This window comes from Aotus nancymaae, unplaced genomic scaffold (genome assembly GCF_030222135.1).
Source record: "Aotus nancymaae isolate 86718 unplaced genomic scaffold, 86718_ANA_hifiasm-v0.15.2.pri h1tg000021l, whole genome shotgun sequence".
Classification (NCBI taxonomy): domain Eukaryota; kingdom Metazoa; phylum Chordata; class Mammalia; order Primates; family Aotidae; genus Aotus; species Aotus nancymaae.
The window spans coordinates 29,476,961-29,501,465 of record NW_026988433.1 but is presented as its reverse complement, the minus strand read 5'-3'; the positions used below and the strand labels follow the sequence as shown (position 1 = coordinate 29,501,465).

The 24,505-nt window shown below is 40.3% G+C and overlaps 1 long non-coding RNA gene across 1 annotated transcript in view; it reads right to left on the bottom strand.

Annotated features, from left to right (window-relative positions):
* Positions 1 to 2,997: 2,997 nt before the first annotated feature.
* LOC135276263 (uncharacterized) overlaps positions 2,998 to 24,505 on the bottom strand; it is a 70,775-nt gene continuing 49,267 nt past the window's right edge. The window contains exon 4 of the long non-coding RNA XR_010343838.1: positions 2,998 to 3,056. This is a non-coding gene — a long non-coding RNA (uncharacterized LOC135276263). The remainder of the gene's footprint in view (positions 3,057 to 24,505) is intronic.

Below are 24,505 nucleotides of genomic sequence, written 5' to 3'. Positions count from 1 at the left end.
TCAAATGTATGCTGAGTTGTCTGTGCAAAACTGCATTAAATAAAAAGAAACTTTTCACTGGAACAAGAAAGCAAGCTATCAGATGTAATATTTTACATGATGGTTTATGCATAATAGAATAATAATCTATTTTTAAAAAGAAAGAAGGGTTATTAATGTCCATTTTATAATGGATTTTTAATCACTGGTGATTTCACTTAGAGAAAGACTAAATAATGTCTTTTATTTGTACTCTAGCTAATGTCATGTGTAAGAAAGATGTATGAGAGTATATGTGTGTGCTGGATTGAGTTTTTTGCTTGGTTATAGAGATACAGTGTAGTATAAATAGTACTTGGAAGTTTGGTTTAACAAAAATTGGATACACTTCTTTAAAATTACTGCAACAAAATCATAATAGGGGACCTGCAAACATGAGAAATTAATAACTTGATGTGCTATTTAATATTTATCATCATAATTAAAGGATATAATATAATCAGCCTGTGGCTAGCCAATCATTCAAAGAAGCCACTATTACTTGGTGCTTTTATCTTGACTTAAAATGAACAAACAGAAAAAGACAATTTTGACTGTGTTTCTATAAAAATTAGTATTTTTCCCAAAAAGAAATAGAAACAAAAATTCCATATACAAAGAACTTAGGAGGAAAACCTGATGAAAAGTAAAATAGACCATACAATACTTATTCAAGTTTAAATAGCATTTTATAAACATTATACTAGTCTGTTCTCACACTGCTATAAAGAAATACCTGTGACTGGATAATTTATAAAGAAAATAATTTGTTTAATTGACTCACAGTTTCCCGTGGTCAGAGAGGCCTCTGGAAACTTACAATCATGGGGGAAGGAGAAGTAGCAAATCTTACATGGTGGCAGAAGAGAGAAAAGCAGGGGAAACCACCACTTATAAAACCATCAGATTTCATGACAGCTCACTCATTATCATGAGAACAGCATGGGGGAAACAGCCCTCATGATCCAATCACTTTCCACCAGGTCCCTCCCTTAACATACGGGGATTACAATTTGAGATGAGATTTGGGTGGGGACACAGAGCCAAACCATATCAAACATGCTTAAATGTCTGAAGGAAAACAGGGCTTAAATTAACTCCAGATGGATTAAAGACTTAAACATAAGACCTAACACCATAAAAACCCTAGAAGAAAACCTAGGCAAAACCATTCAGGACATAGGCGTAGGCAAGGACTTCATGACTAAAACACCAAAAGCATTGACAACAAAAGCCAAAACAGACAAATGGGACCTAATCAAACTCCACAGCTTCTGCACAGCAAAAGAAACAATCATTAAAGTGAACCGGCAACCAACAGAATGGGAAAAAGTTTTTGCAGCTTACCCATCTGACAAAGGGCTAATATCCAGAATCTACAAAGAAGTAAAACAGATTTACAAGAAAAAAACAAGCCCATTCAAAAGTGGATGAAGGATATGAATAGACACTTCACAAAAGAAGACATATATGAGGCCAATGAACATATGAAAAAACACTCATCATGACTGGTCATTAGGGAAATGCAAATCAAAACTACATTGAGATACCATCCTACGCTGGTTAGAATGGAGATCATTAAAAAATCTGGAGACAACAGATGCTGGAGAGGATGTGGAGAAATAGGAACACCTTTACACTGTTGGTGGGAGTGTAAATTAGTTCAACCATCATGGAAGACAGTGTAGTGATTCCTCGAGGACCTAGAAATAGAAATTCCATTTGATCCAGCAATCCTATTACTGGGTATATATCCAAAGGATTATAAATCCTTCTGTTATAAGGACACATGCACACAAATGTTCACTGCAGCACTGTTTACAATAGCAAAGACTTGGAACCACCCCAAATGCCCATTGATGATAGACTGGATGGGGAAAATGTGGCACATATACACCATGGAATACTATGCAGCCATAAAAACCGATGAGTTCATGTCCTTTGTAGGGACATGGATGAACCTAGAAACCATCACTTTCAGCAAACTGACACAAGAACAGAAAATCAAACACCATATGTTCTCACTCATTGGCGGGTGTTGAACAATGAGAACACATGGACACAGGGAGGGGAGCATCACATGCTAGGGGTCTGTGGGGGAGAACTAGGGGAGGGACAGCAGGGGGTGGGGAGTTGGGCAGGGATAATATGGGGAGAAATGCCAGATATAGGTGATGGGGATGGAGGCAGCAAACCACATTGCCATGTATGTACCTATGCAAAAATCCTGCATGTTCTGCACATGTACCCCAGAACCTAAAATACAATAAAATATTCATAAAAAAAAGAAAAACAGGGCTTTATAATAGGAAGGTAAATGAATGACAAAAGCACTAAGACAACATACTTATTGGTATCACACAAACAGGTATCTACCTGACACAATAGAGAGCACAGGTTCTTGCATTGTTTTGAACATAGGAACAGACTATAGCACAACAAAATCCTGGAAGGAAACCACCTGCCTCAAAGCTATTAAGGGACTACCAAGAAAGACCAGGACTTGAGTCAAACAAGGCTGCTCAAACTAGGCTGTACACTACAACTATTCTCTGCCCTGTGATAACATGTTAACATAAGGAAGAACTTTGGGAAAAAATCAGGTTGGTGACATGGTAAGACAGACCACTGGGATGGAGCAGCTGGATAGGATAAAACACAGGGGGAGAGGTATTTTTTGTTTTTTGTTTTTTTGTAAATACATATACATTCAAGCCTGTCTACTTGATAACTTACTGGGGAAGGCAGACAAATTGCTTTTTCTGCTGACTCTAGTCAAATGAGTAAAGGAATTAATTGGAATTACATGTCCACATTGTCCATTCTGTCTGTGAGTCAACATCCCTGCAGAAACCACAGCATGGACTGAGAAGCATGCATTCTGCAGCCTGGATGACTTACCCATGAGATTTGAGTAGATAAGTAGTAAAGGCCATAGAACTGAGCAGGCTGGGAAGGAGGCTTTCAGGATGCCTTTGCTGATGCCAAACATGAAATGTTGTCAGTCCACCTGAAGTTCAAAGAGTCCCAGGAGCCATCTGATGGATGAGCCACAAATTAAATTAGACCTTTTTAGGTGAGTAGTTGGAGAGTTAGATGAACCAACACTTGCTTTCTGATACTTTTTGATTAAAAGACACTACAGTGGTACAAGAGAGGGTGGCCTTTGGGAAATGTATTGCATTGAGCTATACTTTGAATTATTATTGGTTAATAGGAATGTCTTTTTTCTCAAACTGGATTGTATGTTTCTTATGTTTCTCTGTTACCAACCTCCCATCTCCAGCATTTAGCTTTTATTGATGGCTTTTAGCAAGGCCCTGCCCAGAGAAAAAAATTAAACTATAAAGAGTCACAGAGGACATTTTTAAGATTTGAAAGAAAAGTCACAGAAAATAAAAATTTTTAATAGTTTTTTCTGAAGGCATATGTAAATTATTGGCATGTTTATGGATTATAACTCCATTTTTGTGGTTGTTTTTAACATCATGAATCAGAATGTGAAAAAAATATGAGCAATATTCAAAAAGCAGTAGAAATATCTTAATGCCACTGAAGGCCCAGCAGAAATTAAAACTCTTTTATCAGAGTATAAGAGTTAGAGAAATTGTGAATCATGAGAAGATACATAGAAGTTACTTTGAAATTCAGTTGGCTCACAGGCCTGCCACAGTCTACTGATGTATGGCCAGAGTCCTTGGTTGCAAATAACAGAATATATTTTTTCTGGTTTAAGCAGAATAGGAATGAATTAAAAGAAGCCAGGCAGCTCATGGAATCTTTGAGAGGGCCACCAAGCCGGAACCTGAAACCATCTAGCCAGGAAACCAAGTCATCCCATTGGATTCTCTAGTGAAATGTCACTACCACCACCATTCAGCATCAATCCTCCTTAGGACTAGACACCAGAAACTCTTCTGCCAATATCCCAGATGGAGTGGACACCATTGCCCCCACTATGCCCAGAAGGCTGACTCTCCCTTAGGTAAGGCCAACTCCCACATGTGATGACATTTTTATCCTCTGAATCAAGTCTTATATGGGTGGTCACGATCGGTAGAACTAAGCCACATACCTGCATCCTAGGTGCAAGGGAGTCCAGAGATGTGAGGTTTTTGCCCTCAACTTTGAAAAGGACTTATAAATTCAGAAACTTTCACAATGTATGGAGAAATGTTCAAAGATGGCAAGCAGCCACAAATTACTAAAATCCTCCATGAATTCCAATCTACCTTTTTTCATCCATAGTTCTTCTACCCAAATCCTCCCTTCCAGGCATCCTGATCTCTTTATTACTCCTTTTACATCCTACTTCCCATCTTAGCAATATAAGGCTTATTTAAATAATGTTCTCAAGATCACACAACTACTAAGAAATAAAAGTCTGGATTTGAACCTAAATCCCTTCTGAAATCCAGACTCTGTGCCTTAGTTGATATGGTTAGGCTTCATGTCCCCAGCCAAATCTCACCCTGAATTGTAATTCCCGTTATCCCTACATGTCAAGGGAGAAACCAGGTGGAGGTGACTGAATCATGGGGTTGTTTTCCTTCATGCTGTTCTCATGATAGTGAGTTCTCATGAGATCTGATGGTTTTATAAGGGGCTCTTCCCCTTTCACTTGGCACTTCTCCTTCCTACTGCCTTGTGAAGAAGGTGCCTCACTTTCTCTTCAGCTTCTGCCATGATTGTAAGTTTCCTGAGGCCTTGCCAGCCATGCAGAACTGTGAGTCAATTAAACCTTTTGCCTTTATAAATTACCCAATCTCGAGCAGTTCTTTATAGCAGTATGAAAATGGACAAATACACTAGTCATGTGTTGAAAGTTGATTTAAAGTCTACACTTCATACTATGTCCCAAAGCACCAGGTTTACTGTACTAGATACTTAGCACCATGTACTAAGCAGACAGTAATTTAATTCATCTCAATAGATATGTTTTTACTGCCTGGAATGGAACCTTAGGTTCAGCCACATAGAAATTATATAATATTGGACAAATTATTTACCCCTCTAGGTCTGTGTTCTCATCCACAGAATAGAATGGTGTGCTTCTCATGTGGTTAATGTGATGACATTTTTAGAAATGGGGGCACAAACCTGGACTACAATAAGCACATAATAAATATCAGGTCCACATATAAAAAAACCTAAGAACATGGCCTTGTGCTTTAATGGAGTAAGAGGCTGCCTATCCATGTAATTTTCATGGTCCTAGGAAGACCCTCACTCTTCCACATACCCCTCCAATCCATTTCCAGACACAAATTTCTTTCAATCACACACATCTGCCCATAGATGACTGGAGTCAGGAAATGCCAGAATCCAGCCATGAGGAATGAGGCTGAAAACATCATGGATCTGAATAACCCACATTGAGATGGCAGTGGCAGTTGTGAAGTCTCATCCTGAGAGCAATTTTACAGAAAGAGGAGGGAGGAAGACAAAGGACACTGGACTCTAGTGGTGGCAGCAGATGGGAACCACAGGGGGATGTCTGGATGCAAATAGGGAAGAGGCAAATGCTGGAGTGGCCCAGGCATTCCTCCAAGTGACAAAGAAGTCCCACTTGACCAACACGGAGGGTGAGCAGTGAATATGAATGATCCACAAGATTCAGAATAGGTGGTCACAAAAGAGGGAAAGCCATGATATCTGGTGTGCCTGTATCCCCTTATAAGGGAATAAACTACCCACGACTCTGGGGCACGTGTAGTCCCAGGTGAGGAGATTAGGAGAGAGGGGTGATGGGGCAATTTCACTCCATTGGGACTCTGGGGCAGAGTATTGAGATCATCAGCACTGGCCTGTGAAACCTCCTATGTGTTCCCTCTGTTTACATAAATGTAAACTTATACACTCCTCCCAGAATACATATTTTTTATTATTAATTTTTAAAAAGTCAAGTGCAGTGGCTCATGCCTGTAATCCCAGAACTTTGAGAGGCTCAAAAGGGAGGATGGATTGAGGCTAGAAGTGTGAGACTAGCCTGGGCAACATAATAAGACCTCTGCTCCTAACAACAACAACAACAAAATCTTTTTAAAATTGAGGCAGGGGTATAACTTAAGCCCAGGAATTTACAGCTACACTGAACTACAATCACGTCACTGCACTCCAGCTCAGGCAACAGTCAGACTCTGTCTCGAAAAAATAATAAAAAATAAAATAAAACTAACAAAAACCTAACTGAAATAATGGCCTGAGCCAGAAGCTATTACGGAAAAAAACTGGAATTGTGAAGACTTCATGGGCATGCCCAGTCCAGACACACTCATCTGTCTCTCTCTCTCCTGTGAAATTCCTCCCTCCCTGTTACTACATGATGGACTCCTATTCATACTTCAAGACTCAAATTAATTATTCCCTTCATTGTGAAGCCTTCCCTCAAAACTCCAGCCACTCCCTTCCAAGTTGTGAGAGGCTTTTATGCTGACATCTACTATGGTGCTTGTCTCCCTCCTTGACAGTAAGCACCTTTATTTTGCCATGCCGTCATGCTCTATGTGCTATAGATTGTAGGCTATGGTATGCACTGGGCCGCATTAAACTTTTCAGCTTCAGCAGCTAAAACAACGTATGGCACTATGGAAATAATTAATTCAGGTACCATTAGGCTGAGATGGCTCCAGCACCTTGAGTTCCAACTGAAACTGAACCTAGAGTAGAATAGCCATAGCCTAGGAAAATAAAACAAATTTAACCAATCATTGCATCACTATTCACAATAGCAAAGACATGGAATCAATCCAAATGACCATCAATGATAGACTGGACTAAGAAAATGTGGTACATATACACTATGGAATACTATTGCAGCCATAAAAAGGAGCTATATCATATCCTTTGTATGGACATGGATGGAGCTTGAAGCCATTATCCTCAGCAAATTACCACAGGAACAGAGAATGAAACACCACATGTTCTCACTTATAAGTGGGAGCTGAACAATGAGAACACATGGACACAAGGAGGGGACCAACACACACTTGGGCCTGTCTGGGAGAGTGGTGGGAGGGAGAGCATCAGAATCAATCGCTAATGCATGTGGGGCTTAATACCTAGGTGATGGGTTGATAGGTGCAGCAAACCACCATGGCACATGTTTACCTATGTAACAAACCTGCATGTCCTGCACATGTATCCTAGAAATTAAAATTAAATTTAATTAACTTTTTAAAAAAAGAAACCACTCACTAACCTCCAACTAGGGACTTTCCACTTTAGTCAATGAAATATTGTCTTTCTGCTAACACCTTATAAATGTTTTTTTCCCTCTCTTTCCCTCAGTGGAGCCCCCACCAGTTGCAGTTTGGTGCTGCCTGATTTATGAATTGCTGTCCGCTCATATAAACTCTAAAATTTAAATGTGCCTAAGTCTATTTATTAACGGCACAGAGTTGTGCTCAAAAGACATTAATGGGTAACCAGAACTGATCCTTAATTCTGTCTCCCCTCAGTTGTGCTTTGTCTTCTGGTTGGCACCTTTTGTGCAACTCATGTTTCCTTGGCTGGTGATATAGTTTGGCTGTGTCCCCACCCAAATCTCACCTTGAATTGCATAATCCCCATATGTCAAGGGCAGGGCCAGGTGGAGATAATTGAGTCATGAGGGCTGTTTCCCCCATACTTTTCTCGTGGTAGTGAATAAGTCTCATGAGATCTGATGGTTATATAAGGGGTTTCCCCTTTTACTTGGCTCTCACTCTTTCTTGCCTGCCACCATGTAAGGCATTGATTGCTCTTTCTTTATCTTCCACCATGACTGTGAGGCCTCCCCAGCCATGTGGAACTGTGAGTCCATTAAATCTCTTTCCCTTCCAAATTACCCAGTTTTAGGTATGTCTTTATTAGCACCATGCAAATGGAAATACAGCTGGGCTTTTTGTCCCAGCCCTCTCTGTAACACCAGCTGTGCCCAGGAGCCATTTGACGACCTTGCACCACAACGGCACCCACATCTCTCATGGCTTTCCAGCACAGCCCCAGCCAATCATCCTGACACATGTGCACATCTGGAAGGAAAAGGGAGATAACATTCCATAGGGCACTCCTCAACCACTGGGATATGGGAGCTGATTTTTAGAATGTCCCCCTCTTTGATGTCTCAGGAGACTATTTTGAGGTATATTCTGCACAGCTCTTCAGAGAGTCCCCAACAGAATTGTGTTCCTATTGCCCTCAACAGTAACCAGCTAATAATAACACACCCGTGGATGGGATTTTACTCCCTGCACCTTGAAATTACTTCCCAAAATATATCGCCTGCAAAAAAGTCCTCATCTCCGGCTCTTGTAAGATGCAAGTCCACAATGGTTTTGATGGCAGAGGAAATTACACAGGGGAACCAAACTTCCATAGTCAGAGGCTGCTCTGCTAAACTCAACAGGTCAGCCTGGAAACAGGCCCCACTGTTACAGGATTAGGGAAGGAGACAGTGTCCAGCATGCACTCTGGCTAGATAAGCACAAACCTAGAAGTCCCAAGGAGGAAAAATAATCCCAAGATTGAATGTCAGTCTGAAGGGCCATCTCTGTGCAGCAAGGCCATCTGCTACTAACTTAGCTTAATATCAATAGTTAAGATAAATGAGCCCTCTCTTTTAAAGATACTCACCTATAGTTAGAATTTAATCCTTTTGGACTAGTAGATCCCAGTCACTTGGCAGTCTATGGAGCTATCGCGGGGGTTCATAATAATTTATATAAGCACTATACCTTGTCTGGAGAGGGAATAAATGTCTCATCCTTTCTTTGAACAGCCTATGTGTTGCAATTCATCAAACATAACCTCATTCTAAAATGTTACTGATTTTTTATAGCTTTTTGCCATTATATATCTCCTCTATCAATTAATAGTATCCTGGTTTAAAGGACATCTGCAAATTACATTAACATTAGAAAGGGATCCTCGTATTCCAAAAGTTTTAGAATACCTGTTTAAGGGATATTAAAATAAAACAATGCTGTAGTTGCTTAATGATAGCTTCTAAACATCAAGTGTCTATATATATATGTGTGTGTGTATATATATATATTTAGTGTCTATATCATTTCCTCTGGCATCAAAACCATTGTGGACTTGCATCTTAGTAGAGCCTGAGATGAGGACTTGTTTGCAGGCAATAGACACTATATATAGTGTGTGTGTCCATATATATGCGTGTGTGTATATATACATATATTTATATACACACACATACACATATATATATAGACCCTCGATGTTTAGAAGCTATCATTAAGCAATTACAGCATTGTTTTATTTTAATATCACTTAAAACAGGTGTTATAGAACTTTTGGAATATGAGGATCACTTTCTAATATACATATATATCTTAAACCTTTCAACAACCCTGTAAAAGAGGTATTATTAGTTCCATTTTAAAAGTAAGAAAACAGATTCAGAATGTGTAGGGGACTTGCCCAAGACCGTAGAGATAAGTGTTGGAGCTAATACCAGGATGGAAGCCTGTGAGCCCTTTCTGTCACCATCATTCACTCACTGAATAGGCATGTTGGGGACGTATAGGGACATGCCAAATGCTGTATGCTTTGGGTAAAGCATAGTCATTATCCAACCCTTGCTCCTGGAAAAATTTTTCTTCTGCCAGTTTAATTCAATTATTCTTCTTGCTCAGCTTAAGTGGGTTTAAGGTGTAACACAATCTGACCTTCTTTAGCTTCTTTTCACAGCCCCTAAGACGCATTTTGCCTATCCTTTTGCAAAGATTTCTTGCTCTTTTATCACCTGTTTGTTCTCTGGCCTCTAGCTCACCTACAAAGAAAGATTAAAGGGGAGACAAGCTCAGTTATTTGACTCTTTCCAGCTGCCCCAATTTCTTCTTTCTGCCAGGGAAGAGAGCTTGGTCCTATAAGGAGAAATCAAAGAGTTGGCAAAAACAGATTCCCATGGTTTCCAGCCACAGCACAGAGAGGTGGCAAAAAAAAAAAAAAGGGGGCCTGGTCAAGTTTTCTGTGTGTGTCCTTTGTGTTCCAAGACCAGAGAGATCTGCTTCCCAAACCTCCACGTGCCTTCTCCATTAGCACCAAGCACAGCTAAACCCTGACAAGTCCTCCCTGTAAACTACCACCAGGGAACAAACACGGCAACCTTGTCATTTATTAGAATGATGATCAGCCCAGTGACACAGTCAGGCTGGACCAAATCAACTTCAAGTTATTTGAAATGTGTAATTCATTAAGTAAATCGATCTGTCACAATGCCGTGGGTCATTCCCTGGCAAGGCATCTCATGATGAATAGCTGCTAAGCGGCAGAACACAGGTAGTGTTCCGAGGTCCATCAACAGATAGGACTGCACATAAGTGCCCAGACAGTTACAGGACACCTCCAGGAAGCATTTTCAGGAATGCTTGTGTTGTCATAGTGACAAAAGAAGTTCAGCATCACAGGACCTCCATTGGTTTTGATCAGAGTTGCCTTCTTTTGACTCCAAGCAATGCTAAGTCACAAAACACGCCTGGCCCAGATAAATTGGAAGCTGTTCTTCTTAGGGCTTTTTGGAGGCAGGGGGGCAGGTCTGGGGAGATTTTTTGTTTGTTTGTTTTTTGTTTGTTTTGTTTGGTTTGAGACAGGATCTTGCTCTGTCACCCAGGCTGCAGTGCAGTGGCACAATCTCAGCTCACTACAGCCTGGACTTCCTGGGCTCGTGTGATCCCCCTGCCCCAGCCTTCCAAGTAGCTAGGACTACAGGAATGCAACATCAAACCCAGCTAATTTCCTTTTTTTATATATAGAGATAGGGGCAGGGAGGTCTCACTATGTTGCCCAGGCTGGTCTTGAACTCCTGGACTCAAGTGACCCTCCTGCCTCTGCCTCCCAAAGTACTAGGATTACAGATATAAGCAACCATGCCGGCTGGATAAAGTTCTTGAGTCTTAAAGAAGCTGAGTGTCAAATACCCTGTGATCCCACAATTTAGCTCCTTTAGGAATCCATCTCAATGCATCCAAAAATTTGGCTACAGGTTGTTCCAAAGAGTGCTATTTGCAGATAATGTGATGTTGATGATGGTTATGATGGATCAAGTTTGGCACTGGTCTATGCATTTCATGTATATTAACCCAAGTTATCTTCATAGCAACCCCCTGAGGCAAAATATTATTATTAACAGCATTATTATAATTATATTAACCCAATTAGCAAAATATTATAATTATCAATATTATTATAATTAAAATATTATTATTACAATTTTATAGATGAGAAAACTGAAACCTATAGCAGTCGAATAATTGTTAATATGTTACATCCAGTCAAAATAATCTGCCTGGCCGGGCATGGTGGCTCATGCCTATAATCCCAGCACTTTGGGAGGCCAAGACAGGCAGATCACGAGGCCAGGAGTTCGAGACCAGCCTGGCCAACACGGTGAAACCCCGCCTCTACTAAAAATACAAAACTTAGCTAGGCATGGTGGCAGGCACCTGTAATCCCAGTGACTCAGGAGACTGAGGCAGGAGAATCTCTTGAAACTGTAGGGCGGAAGTTGCAGTGAGTCTAGACTACATCAGAGCACTCCAGACTGGGCAAAAGAGCATAACTCCATCTAAAAAAAAAAAAAAAAAACTCTGCTCTCTTAAGCATCTCTGCTAGTTACAAGAAACCAGTCACCCAGGTGTGTTTTATCTTTCTACTATGCAGAGCTTTTAATTTTATTCCTTTTAATCCTCAAGAAAGAATGATAGCAAATCCATAATAATATTTTTGTAACAAAATTACCACATTAACTTTGAGAAGAAATAATATAGTCTTCAGGCAAATAAAGCATTATTTGCTTTTTCTAAGCACATTTAAGCCACTCTGGTTGTCAGAAACCAGAACTCAATTCTTAAACTCAATATGCACTATAGAAAGCCATGTGATTTGGAGAAGTTTCTGTCATTGCATGAGTTCTCTGGTTTTAGTTGATGGATTGAGAAGAACAAAATGTAAACTAATTTAACTCAAGGCTTTGGGGTAAGTTTGAGCGTATGTGTCATTATTTCGTTGTATCTCCAAGAGAACACTAGGAGGTGTATATAATTAGTCCCATTTGCAGATGTAGGAAAGAAAGGCTTAGAGAGGTTAAATAGTTTTCCCAATACTATGGACTGAATTGTGTCTCCCCAAAATTCATATGATGAAGCCATAACCCCCAACATGACTATGTTTGGAGCAAGGAAATCATTAAGCACCAGAAAGCTCAATCCTGGCATGCTCTCTCTCCATGTGCACAGAAAAAGACCATGTGAGGACTCAGGGCAAAGGAAGCCATTAACAAGGCAGGAAAAGAGCTCTCAGCAAGAACTGAATCAGCTGGCATTTCAGTCTGGGACTGCTAGCCTCCACAACGTTGAGAAAATAAATTTCTATTGTTTAAGCTGCCCATTGTACAGTATTTTGTTATGGCAGCCTGAGCAGATGAATACACTCAAGATCACACAGCTACCAAACAGTAGAACCAAACCGAAACTCATGCTTTCTTCATTGCATCAGGCTGTCTGTATTTGGCATTAGTGGTTCCCATTCAACAGCAGCCACTTTTCTTCTTTCTTACTTAGAGAACCCCAATTGACTTCTGGCAGCCCACAGGCTGGTCCTCTTCTTCTTGTCAGTGATTGGTTAAATTCAGTATACGTTGTAATTTGGGCAATGAGATGGGAAGCAAGTCTGCTGAAAGGCTTCTGAGAAAGATTTCCTTATCAAAAACATTTCGGGAAGAAATGGTTTCTTTTCTGCCACTGGACAGGAACACGTCTGTACTTGAGAGGTGAAACTGTGGCAGCTACCTTGTAAGCATGCGGGGTTACTCTGAGGGAAAAATACTAAAGACTACAGAATGACAAGATGGAAGGAATCTGGGTCCTTGTCAACATTATAGGTGTTCTATAGAAACCAACTTGGAGTTTCCCTCATTCTGACATACTGTTGATGAGCTAATAAATCTTCCTATTGTTCATGCTATCATGAGTAGTGTTTTCTCTTCCTTTCTGTTTCTTTGTTCCTTCCTTCCTGACTGATAAAATCAGGATTTCAAGCCTACAAACACATAGCTATGCAGATATGTCTGAAGGGACCATAAACACCCAGTTAAGCTTGCAGCCTCTCCTGCACATCTCTCAGGGAAACAGAGCCTGAAAACCACCCATGGCTAGGATTTCAGCCCTCCTCAAGAGAGACCACATGCCTTCACAATGTTAGAATTTGTTTATGCTGATGTGAAATCCAGTGTTTGTTACCAACTGGTCCTACTTCTACCCACTAAGCAAATATCATCTCTGTTCTTTTCCTTTTAAATTTATATAATGAAGATGTGTCTGGACTGAGCTCTGGGTTTAGACAATGGAATAAGAAAAACAAGGTCCTTGCCCCTTTAATTATTCATAATTTTCACAATAGCCATTCAGAGTTTGAAGGTAGCTATCTTACTTTCTATCCCCAAATTGTCAGCTCCCAAAAATTACAGACTTTATGTCTATTTCTTTTGCAATACTGGCTTATTATAGGCACATGACAGATTTCATGGGATGAATGAATCAATGAATGAATGGTAGAAGAAATGGAACATTTAACAAATGCCAAACACAGGGAAATATATATATATTCTCCTCATGCAAGAAGCCAGGAGAAGACATAGATATAAGAAAAAAATGAAGAAAGCAAGAGACAAAGTTCAATTAGGTCCAACCAGTGTCATATAGCTTATAAGTAGTATTTGAGCTACGAATTGGCATGAAAGAGACATAGTCAAGGGAAAATGAAATTCATTTGCCTAATGCTATAGTTTGGATGTTTTGTCCCCTCCAAATCTCATGTTGAAATTTGATCCCGAATGGATGTGGGGCCTAATGGGAGGAGTTTGGGTCATGGAGGCAGACCCCTCATGAATAGATTAGTGCCCACTCGGTTAGGTGTGTGGTGAGAGAGTTCTCTCTCTGTTAGTTCTCCAGAGAGCTGGTTGTTAAAAGAAGCCAGGCAGCAACCCCTCCTGCCTCTTTCCTCCTCGCTTGCCGTGTGCTCTCTCTGCACGCCAGCTCCCCTTCGCCTTCCGCCATGAATGGAAACCACCTGAGGCCTTCACCAGATGCCCAGTCTAGAACTTTTCCAGACATCAAAATCATGAGTCAAATAAATCTGAATTTTTTTCCTTATAAATTACCCAGTTTCCAGTATTCCTTTATAGCAACACCAAACGAAGATACCTACTTTGCGCCAAAAACTACACTGGATGCTTTCACAGACATTCTTGTATTTAATCCTCTAACAACTGTTTGGGACAATATTGTCTATGTTTTAGACAATGAGAAAGCCAAGGCTCAGAGAAGTTCAGAAATCACAGGCAGTGAGTGGTAGGGCAGAGATTCAAACTTTTTGGTCCCTGAACCCATGTTGTTTCTACTGTTCAGTGTTTCCAAAGTAGTATAAGAATGTGTACCGTAAAAAAAATCAAATCAAATGAAACACCATTGCAATCTATACCATGGTTGTGTGAAAACCAATAAATGCCCATCCTCCAGATACCTGAGCATGACTTAAAGCTAGAGGTGAATCCTAGCCACATGTCGGCATCTGGTATCAAATCATCCCAGTGAACAGTAGCACAAGATCTCAACCTTTGTGTTCACTTAATTTACTCCTCCCTTTACCACTATTAATAGCCACAAATAGTAAATTCTAATGGAGCCCATAGGATTGCTTTTAAATAAGCAAGGATATAACTCAGAGGTGGATTTCCTCAGCATGTAATGCCTGAGATGTTAGACTCTCTATTCCTGTAAATGCTGTAGCAGCTCTGCATTAGAGCTTCTCACAGCTAACTGCTTTTGCAGTTAATGAACTATTTCAATTGTGTGTTGGCTCCTCCTTCCTTCTCAGGATACCCTTTGCCACATAAACACACCATTCTGAACAATACCTTATAAGCAGATGGTGTTGAATTAGCACAATAATCCACAGGTCTGGGCTGGCGGCAGGAGATAGTCAGGGATGGTGGGATTTGAGAATCTGAGCTCTTCAGACTGTTTGGGTATCTCTGGAAAGTGCTACAGGATGTGAGTTCTGCTCTTCAGAACCCTGGCAGCTGTGATAAATGCATTTCCACTGATCATTTTAACCTGCAATTTGCAACGTCTGATTCCTTTTATGAGGTTTGGCTATTTCAACAGTGAGACAAAATCAACCATCAACCCCGCACTTGGGCATTGAATTTTCATCAGTTTTAAACTTCTGTTCCCCTCACCCCCAAAGAGATTTCCAAAATTTCCCTTTCAGCTGCCCTTCTTCCCCCATACTTCGTTAGATAGCATTCCCCCATGACACTTTCAAAATTCTCCCCAGATACCCAAAGAATGGAGCTTAGGAGTGTATTTCTTAATCACCATGTCTTCATTTTGCTTCAGTCAATACGCTTAAGGCAAAAATTATTAAAATGTGTATTACTGACTTGACTTTAGGCTTTGAAAGTACAAAGAAGTCTTCTCTTTACACAGCTAGTGGAGATCGCTGAAAATAATAAGGCTCAGGATGGGAAAATTTCCATTTCATCCTTTTTTAGAGATTCCTCTGAAAAGAGAAGGTAAGCTGTGCCAGAAAATAAAAGTTATCAGCAAGTATCTGCAGAGTGTTCCCGGAGGCAGTTCTCCTCTGGAATCTGAACTGTCAGCTGCACATGGAGCCTGACTGACTTATGAAGAGCATGATGTGGGATCGTTTGGTATTCTGCAAAGGCGGTGGCATGTGCTGGGGGCCAAGGCGTGCTTGAGACTTTGGGGTCTGCCAGGCTTTCACTCTCTCCAGATCGCCCCTGCCTCCCAGCAGGAGCTGACCCAGGCTTAGAAAAGGTTAACTAGCACAAACAGCCATCATTTGTGACGAGTGGGAAAGCCCCATGTGTTGCCCCAGCTTCTCATTATGAGGCATGAGGGGTGGGTTTTCTCTGTTGTTCAGACGGTTGGCACAGGGTAAATACCCAGCATGCTTCTGCTTTAGGAACTAGAAGGGCCTGTCTCCCAGCAAGTGTTCAGGGGGAAGAAACCCACGCCATCGGAAACCCTCCTATTGGTGAAATGGGGGAGGTGAGGGGTGAAGGAGATAGGGAAAGAAGTTGGGTGTAGAATCACTCTTCAGTGTGTGCTGAATAAATTCGTTCACCTAGACCTAATCGGTTCAAATGCTCTATTTTCAGACCCCATCTGCTTATCTCAAGGAAAGTTTGGGGAACAGCTCCATCCTATTGTGAGCCCATCATTTTGCAAATCTATTCCCGCCAGAGCTCTCATTATAACAGATGTCAGCAGAGGAATCTGAGCTGTCAGGGAACTGCTGACCATGAAAAGGAGGGGCAGAGGCAACAAGCAATGCAAACAAAACAGTCGCCCCCACGACACACGTAAACAGGAATGTTTGTCACAATATTTTCCCACATTGCCCAACAATTCCAGGGGACATATTTCGAAAAGAAAAGTGGGGGAAATCACCGTAAGACTAATGAGGCAGAATCCATCAAGTTCATCTCCTCCAAGTTGAAGGATCTGCAACCTAGTCCTAAAATCGTCTTTCCCTGCAACGAAAATTGATATAGATTTATTCCCCACAAGAGTTTCTTGACAACATTAAAAATAATGTGCCGGCTAACTTTTAGGCTGGGCAGCAGTGCAGAGTTTGACCTTCCATTTTAAAATCTTTTTTTTCGTTTTATAAACCCTGCCACATCCTGAGTTGTGATCAAAAAAGGTCCTAAAATTGTGGATGTGGTAGGAAGGAGAGCACAATTTCTGGCTAGCCCTACCCTCTCGTCAGAATGTTAGGATAATCCGTGAAGCCTGCCTAGAGCAGTACCACAGAGTCAAGGACTGTTTCCCTTGAGTACAGTTTGTCTAATCTGGGTTTTCTGTTATCAAAAGAAAGCAAAGAGTTGGATCTTGGAACCAGAGATATTGGGATCACTGGATTTCCTCCCAGCTCATGATTTCAGAGGTTTGAGTAGCAAGTCCTTTTCACTACATTTTGAGTAAGAGAGTATTAACCTGGGAACTATTAAAAATTAGCATTCATCAAAATATGTTAATTCCTAGAATCAGAGAGACCTCTCTAAATTCCTACCCACAGTATCAAAGCCCATCAGTGATTTTGTTTCAAGACCTGGGAACTATTAAAAATTAGCATTCATCAAAATATGTTAATTCCTAGAATCAGAGAGACCTCTCTAAATTCCTACCCACAGCATCAAAACCCATCAGTGATTTTGTTTCAAGACCAAGGCCCTGGCAATATTTCCAGATTGGCGCTTCAGTCAGTAACACAGTTTCTTTGTTGAAGACAAATCCCTTCTAAAAGGGCAGGCTGGTTCTTTAAAAGTTTTGCTTTAACCTAAACTTTAAAAGCTGCATTATGAAGCATTGTGAGATTACAGTTTACACGTAACTTAGATTATGATCTTTGTTGGCTTTTTTCTGTTTTTAAGACCAAATGATTAAGGCAGACTGGTGCAATGGCCTATCTGTAAAGCCCTAACATGTCACATAAACACACCTCTAAATAAAAATTCTTTGCTATCACGTCCTGCTCTATGCCTCAAAGAAACTCACCTAACTTTTATGCAAGGCAGCCAGGCAAATGTTACTATCTCCATTTTACAGTTGAGGAAACTGAGGCACTCAACAAAAGTTTAAAGTTATGGCCTCCAACTCTAATGCCTGGTGCTTCTTCCTACACCCTGTGCATAAAAAGCTCTGTAATTTTTAACACCCATCTGCATGATGGATACCGTGCAGCTGTAAAAAACCAGGTGAGAAAATAATGTGTATTAAAGATGGGAAAATGTTTATAACATACAAAGTAGAAGCGATCTAGATACCAAAACTGTGTTTGGTATGATCTCAATGTATTTTACAAATGGATTAATTTATATGCCTCAATTAGAAATGTGTACAAAATATTGATTATGGTTGTCCCTGCATGGTGAACACTTTACTTTCTCTTTTATACCTACTTTGTATTTAAAACATTTTATATAAGAAAATCATAAAATAATATTTTGCCATTTTACTTTGTCTAATTCTCAACTTCTGACACAATTGTGTAGAATATTTTTGACTCTCAGACCTATGACCCCCATGACAAAATCAAACACTGTTCTATGCCATTTGCATGATATGCTTATTAAATTACCGTTAGTATGTGTGACCTGCTAACTACGATGAAACATAGAAAAATGAGGACGACCGCCATAACTGTTACAGAAGAGTCAGGCTTGCCAGCCTCCTCGAACAACAGGGGCAGACACAGAGGCGAGTCTTCAAAGAGGTCACATCAAAACGCCCCTGCCCCACAGGCAAGGTAAGGTGGGGATCACGCAGACAACAGGGAATTGTGTTTCTGTTGGCAGGACTGGAACCAATGCCAATCACACAAAAGTTCACCCTACGGTTCAGTACTTGACAGAATGTGATTCCTTTCAGATTCACTCCACCAACAGAGTGAGTTCCTAAACATTCTCTGGCTGCATCTCATAATACTAACAACATAAACTAATATTTAGTGAAAAGCATTAACTTTTTGCAACAATGGTTGTTATGTCCTTTAACTGAATAATTGCTATACTTACTGAATACTATGGGAATTTGTCACTGCTGAAAACAGCAAATTAGTTTTGGGGAACTTGAATTTTCTTAAATTGTCCCTTTCCAGTCAGGAATTCATTCTGGCAGTATAAAGTTGAATATTGCTCGTACCCCAGAAGACCTTCCAGCTAATCTGATTCTCTCTAGTTCAGTGTCTTCAACAGCTACTGTGGTCTTCCTGGGTGCTCTCATCCATTGTGCTTTTGGTCCTCGTGGGTCTCAGCTCAGATACACTCTCTCTCTGGTCCCAATTTTCCACAAAAACGTCCTCTGGATGACCCCCAGTTCTCTGTGAACAGTAAAACCGCCATGCCAGGCACGGTCTGGGGAACCAAAGCACACACTATACTCAAGATAGTTAATATTCTGAAGCTACTCTGGAAAGCAACATTTTTTGAGATAATGTTTACAGCACATACTTTATGTTGACGTATATGAAATTGACATTTTTGTAGGTCAAAAATGGTCAAATGTCTGCAGTTTGATTTTGGTGATTCGCACCAAACTCATCAAGCTACAAATTTTCAAATCACAGAACAAGATAGCAATCCACCAAAAATGCATACCATAGGTTTATATGCTATTTTTCTTCTTGATAAATAATACCTTTTCAACACTAGCACTTTCATGGGCAGAGAAATGCTTTGTGTGGAGTCACTGCCTAGGTTTAAACACTAGCCCAGCACTTACCAATAGTGCAGTCTTGGACAAGTCTTAATTTCTCTAACCCTCAGTTTCCTCATCTGCAAAATGGGGATAATATAGTACCTGCTTCATGGGGTCATTGTACAAATTAAATGAAGTATAGTAAGAGCTTAGCCCCATGCTAAGGCATATAGTGAGTGCTCAACAAATTAAATCCTTTAATTCAATCAGCAAAAATAGGTAAGGACCTATGTCTCTGAAAATACTTATCCTCATCGAACTTACACTCTTGTGGGCATTTTTCATTTATCAAAATTCTTGGATGGCTATTTAAAATTGTTTCATAAACCAAAAATATCTGCCAATCACTGCCTAGAGGTAGTAAAATTCAACTAAATATCACAGAAATTATTCTGAGGCTCACATGCTTACACGGTCTGGAAGAGAATAAAGGGAAGAAAATGTTGGGATATATCATAATTACTATCATTTTCCTATTCATATAGTTATGCTGCTAACTACCTGCCAAACAAGATCCAAGGAATCCATGACCCACAAAAGGAATCCCAATACTACTTCCTGGGTATGACTCTAGCCTTGGATATGAAGAGCTGGGCATGGATCTTCAGTCCCAACCTTGTGTCACAAGTAGAATGAATTAGTTCATTCATTCATTCCACAAATATTTACTTCACATTTACTATGTCCTCATCACTGTCCTAAAGATACAGCAATGAAAGAAGACTGTCTTCTTCCCTCAAGAAACTTACAGTATGATTGGAGAAAATGTGAAATGAGTAAGCAATTACAGTAACTGATAATAAGTGAGGTGAGACAATTCTCTACTGGTCTCTCACATTTCTGCATGTCTTGCGAGCAAAAGCACTAACTGCCCTTCTGCTCAGACTATCTTTTCAGAAATGTTTGTATAGCCTGGGAAGACAGAAATAGAATTTCCCTCCAGAAGAAAGGGCAAGTTTGTTTACTGTTCAGTATGATAAGAATAATGTCTTTCCCTGGGTAAGTGTTTGCTTGCAACCCATTATGAAAGATTCAGACTCTCAAAGCTCAGGGTTCCTTTCTTGTAATACAACCACAGCATGTGCAAGTGTCACCTGGCCCTTATTGTCTCAACCTATGGAGATTGAGTCAGGAAATCAGGGCAAGAAAGCAGTGATAGTTTGGCAACTGTTATGTCTATGAATAGTAAGGCTTCCTTTGTCTCTGATCCAAGAACCTTGTGTCCTCTGCCAGAATTTGGGAGACTATGGCAGGCCAACATTTTGGAGTAAGCTTTCCATAAGTAGGGATCGAGATGCTAAATCCTGACAGCTTGGTACATTTCACATAACAAAGGGAAAGGAAAGTTGCCTCAGATGGAAAGAATAGTTTTATAACAAGACTGGGTGTGGTAGGCCCATTCAGGGAACTGTGAGACATTCAAGACTGAGGTATAAAATATATGCAGAGAGAAAGCACAAGAATGAGGCTACAGAAGTCAGTAGATCATGGGAGCCTTGTGTGTCAGGCTAAGGAGGTTGTATGTTATTCTAAGGGCAAGAGAGACTCTTCAAAGGGTTTTAAGTAGAGAGGTAATATATCAGATTTATTCTTCAGAAAAATCAAAATAGCTATCTCTTGAAGAATGAATTGGAGAAAGGCAAATCTGGAGGATGAGATACTATATGAAGCCATAGAAACAATCTAGGCATGACATGTTGAGGACATGAACTCCGCAAACAGCAGTGAAAATGGAGAGAAGTAGATCTGTGAGATAGTAAGAAATTTTTTGTTTTTAGGTAGGTTCTCACTCTGCTACCCAGGCTGGAGTGTAGTGGCACCATCTCAGCTCACTGCAACCTAGACTGCCTGTGCTCAAGGGACCCTCTCACCTTAGGCTCCAGAATAGCCAGGACCATAGGCATATGCCACCACCTCCAGCAAATTATTTTTTATTATTTGTAGAGAGGATGTCTCACTATTTTGCCCAGGCTGGTCTTGAACTCCTGGCCTCAAGCAGTCCTCCCACTTTGACCTCCCAAAGTGCTAGAATTACTTATTATCAGCCCCCATGCCTGGCTGTTAATAAGTAATTCTAAGAATGAATCAATTGATAGTTGGTAGGTTGGTTGGATTGGAGGTGGTTGGTTGAATTGGGAGTGGTTGTGGGGGCTGGTTACATGTCACGGATGAGAGTCAATGATGAACCTCAGCTTTCTAACTTAAGCAACAAAGTAGATGATGGGACCATTCTGTGAGAGAGAAACACAAGAATAAGGGTGGTTGGGGGTTAGATTTGCAATTCTCGAATTTGAGATGTCTTTGGCTCTCTAAGTGGTAATGCCATGTAAAGGGAAAGGTATGGGTATTGATCTCAGGAAACAGAACTGGGCTGAGATTTAAGCTTAGGAATCTTTAACATGTAGATGACAATTGAAGCAATGGCCATAAATGACAGCAGTCAGGGAAAATATACAGAATGAAAAGATAATAGCATAGAGGATGGCACTTTGGAGAGAACCCCTTAAAGATGAACTCAGTCAGGATAAGAAGTTGACAAGAAGGATGAGACCATCCCTCCCCCCGCCTTCACATGTCCAACAGCTGGGGTGAAAGAGAAGGGTGCCACAAGCTCTTGGCAAGAAATCCACCCCAACAGCCACAGCCTGATGACCACCACTGCATTTGAGACAGAAGGGACAACCTCATTATGTCCTTTCTCCTTCTCTCTTTGCTCATGTCATTCTCCACAAGAAGCCCAGGGTGCCCAGGTGACTCCCCATCGTTTAAACTTCCATCCCAGTAAATGCCACCTCACCAACAAGGTCTTCCCCACCATCCCTAAAATTCTAGTTTCTCCCATATGTCCCTATCCCCCTTTTTATTTTGCTTTATTGTATAGTGTTTATTACCGTCTAAGATGCTATATTTTCTACCTTTTTAATTTGGCGATTCTCTGTCTCTTTCTGCTAGGATGAAAACCCCATGAGAGCAGAGGGATTTTTTTTTTTTTTCAATTTTATTCACTACTCTTTCCCCAGGGCTGTATAGTATCTGGCCCATAACTCATTCTCAATTACTATTTTTTGAACGAATGAATGAATGAATGAATCTAAAGGGTATGGTATTTTGTTTTGTTAGAAATAAAACTTGGTGTTTTTGATTTATGTTCTCTTTAGCAAAGACAGCTTCCAGCTCTAGCACAGAAGAAGAATAGAGTTTTCCAGGAAATCTCTAAAGGTAGCCTCCTTCAGAAGGGTTGATGAGTGGTTCCATTGTCTGGGGTAATTATTGCAAATCAGATAGTTTGAATTCTTAAGGTTTATGGAAAAAAACATCTATTAAACTAAGGAGTCCCTAGTAATCATATTCCTTGGAAGAAAGAGAAAATCGTTGTTTGACTTCCATAGAACTAAAATATATCGGAACCAACCTGGTCCAATATTTCTAGAGCTGGCTGACACCAAGTAAATGGTGACTTGCAAGAGTTTTACCAACACAAAACTGCAGCCATAATCAAACACAACCATAATCTTTTGGCAATTCCTAAGTCTCTCCTATATAGAAGTGCTGAGAAGTGGCTGTAGAGAGGACTGAAAGAGAAGAGCTACCACCTTGGAAGACAAAGCTGTGGAATCCTCAATCTCTTTTAGCCCTTCCTTCTGAAAGACTGACCTCATCCTCCTTGGAAGAACTAACACACATTCTTTAGAATCTCAATCTCTAATAAACATGCCATGGGGATTCTAGAAACAATAGCAGTAATGGATTAAGCAGACACCAGGTCTCCCCCAACTTAGGCTTTGTAAGCCTTCAGAATAGTTGGATAATATAAAGTTTTATATTCAAGAAAAACATAATGGATTTCCTGTTGATTGAGCATGAGGCAGTCTTGTTTGAAAAAGGGAGATTTGTGGCTGTATTTCTATTATGAATTTGTAAAAAAAAATTATACCAGTATATCAGTTTTTACAGCCACTAAAGGAAGAAACAACTTTATGAAGAAGAGAGGAGTCACCAATATCAAATGCTGCAGAGAAAAAAGGTTAAGTCAAAGTCTTAGAAGTATTTAGTAGATTAAATCACAAGAGATCACTTATAACCTTGATCCACATTCACAGGGAGATTGTGGGGACAGAAGCCAGATGAAAATGAGTTGAAGAAAAATTGGGAGGTGAGCAAGTGAAGGTGGAATGTGCGCTCTTTCCAAAAAAAGAATTCTAGTAAAGCAGAAGAGAGATACCTAAGCCATTAGCTGGAAGGAAAAATAGAATCCGGAAAGGTTTGCTGAAGGGGTAAAAGGTTTGAGCATGTTAAAATACAGATGGGAAGAATGCAGTAGAGAGGAAGAGTGTGCCAGATACTGCTTATGGTTTATTTTATTGATAAGCAGCATTCATCTCCAATCCTTGCACATTTTTGTCTATCTCAGGGGATGGATGCCTGGAAACCACATCTCTCAGAGTCTCTTAGAAGGTGTCCATTTAGAGTTCACCAATGAGAGGCACTGTCACAAAGTTGAAAAGGCAGAAGACAAGTAGAAGTCATTATTGCCTCTGTGGGAACAAAGAATAGCAAAGGACAGGCATAAAGTTTGTCAGATCTCCAGGCATCTTTCTGTGAATCATCCACTTGGGTGATTCAACTACTGAGATCATTGGTGGCAGTTTCTTATGATTTGTGGATATACTGTTTGTCTGAAAGCTAGTAATGGCTTTTCTGACCTTTGCAGGGCATTTTATGGAATGAGGACATTGAGATAATGGAAGGGGATGAGATTCAGAGTTTGAGTGAAGGGGTGGGCCCTAATGTGGGGGAGGAATACTTCTTTATCTCAGAAGAGTGAAGAAGGCAAACACAAGTACAAATAGAGAAAAATGAAACAGAAGCACAGGACCTCCAGAAGTTCTGTTCTCTCAGAGGTAGGAATAGCAATTGCTAACATTTATGGATCCCATCATATACATCAAATAGTGGTCTAAGGACTTCAAATGTATTAGTTTAGGTAATGTTTAGCATGAGGTAATAAACATAATTATTATCACCTCCATATTACAAAGGAGGGAGGCAAAGTACAGAGAAATTAAGTGCAGAACGAGAATTTGAGTTTAGGCAGTCCATCTCTAGACATATGTCTGTATACGTGTGTGTGTGTGCATGTGTGTAAAATTAACTGCACAGGCTTGGATTAATATTGTGGTTAATTCTTATTTATT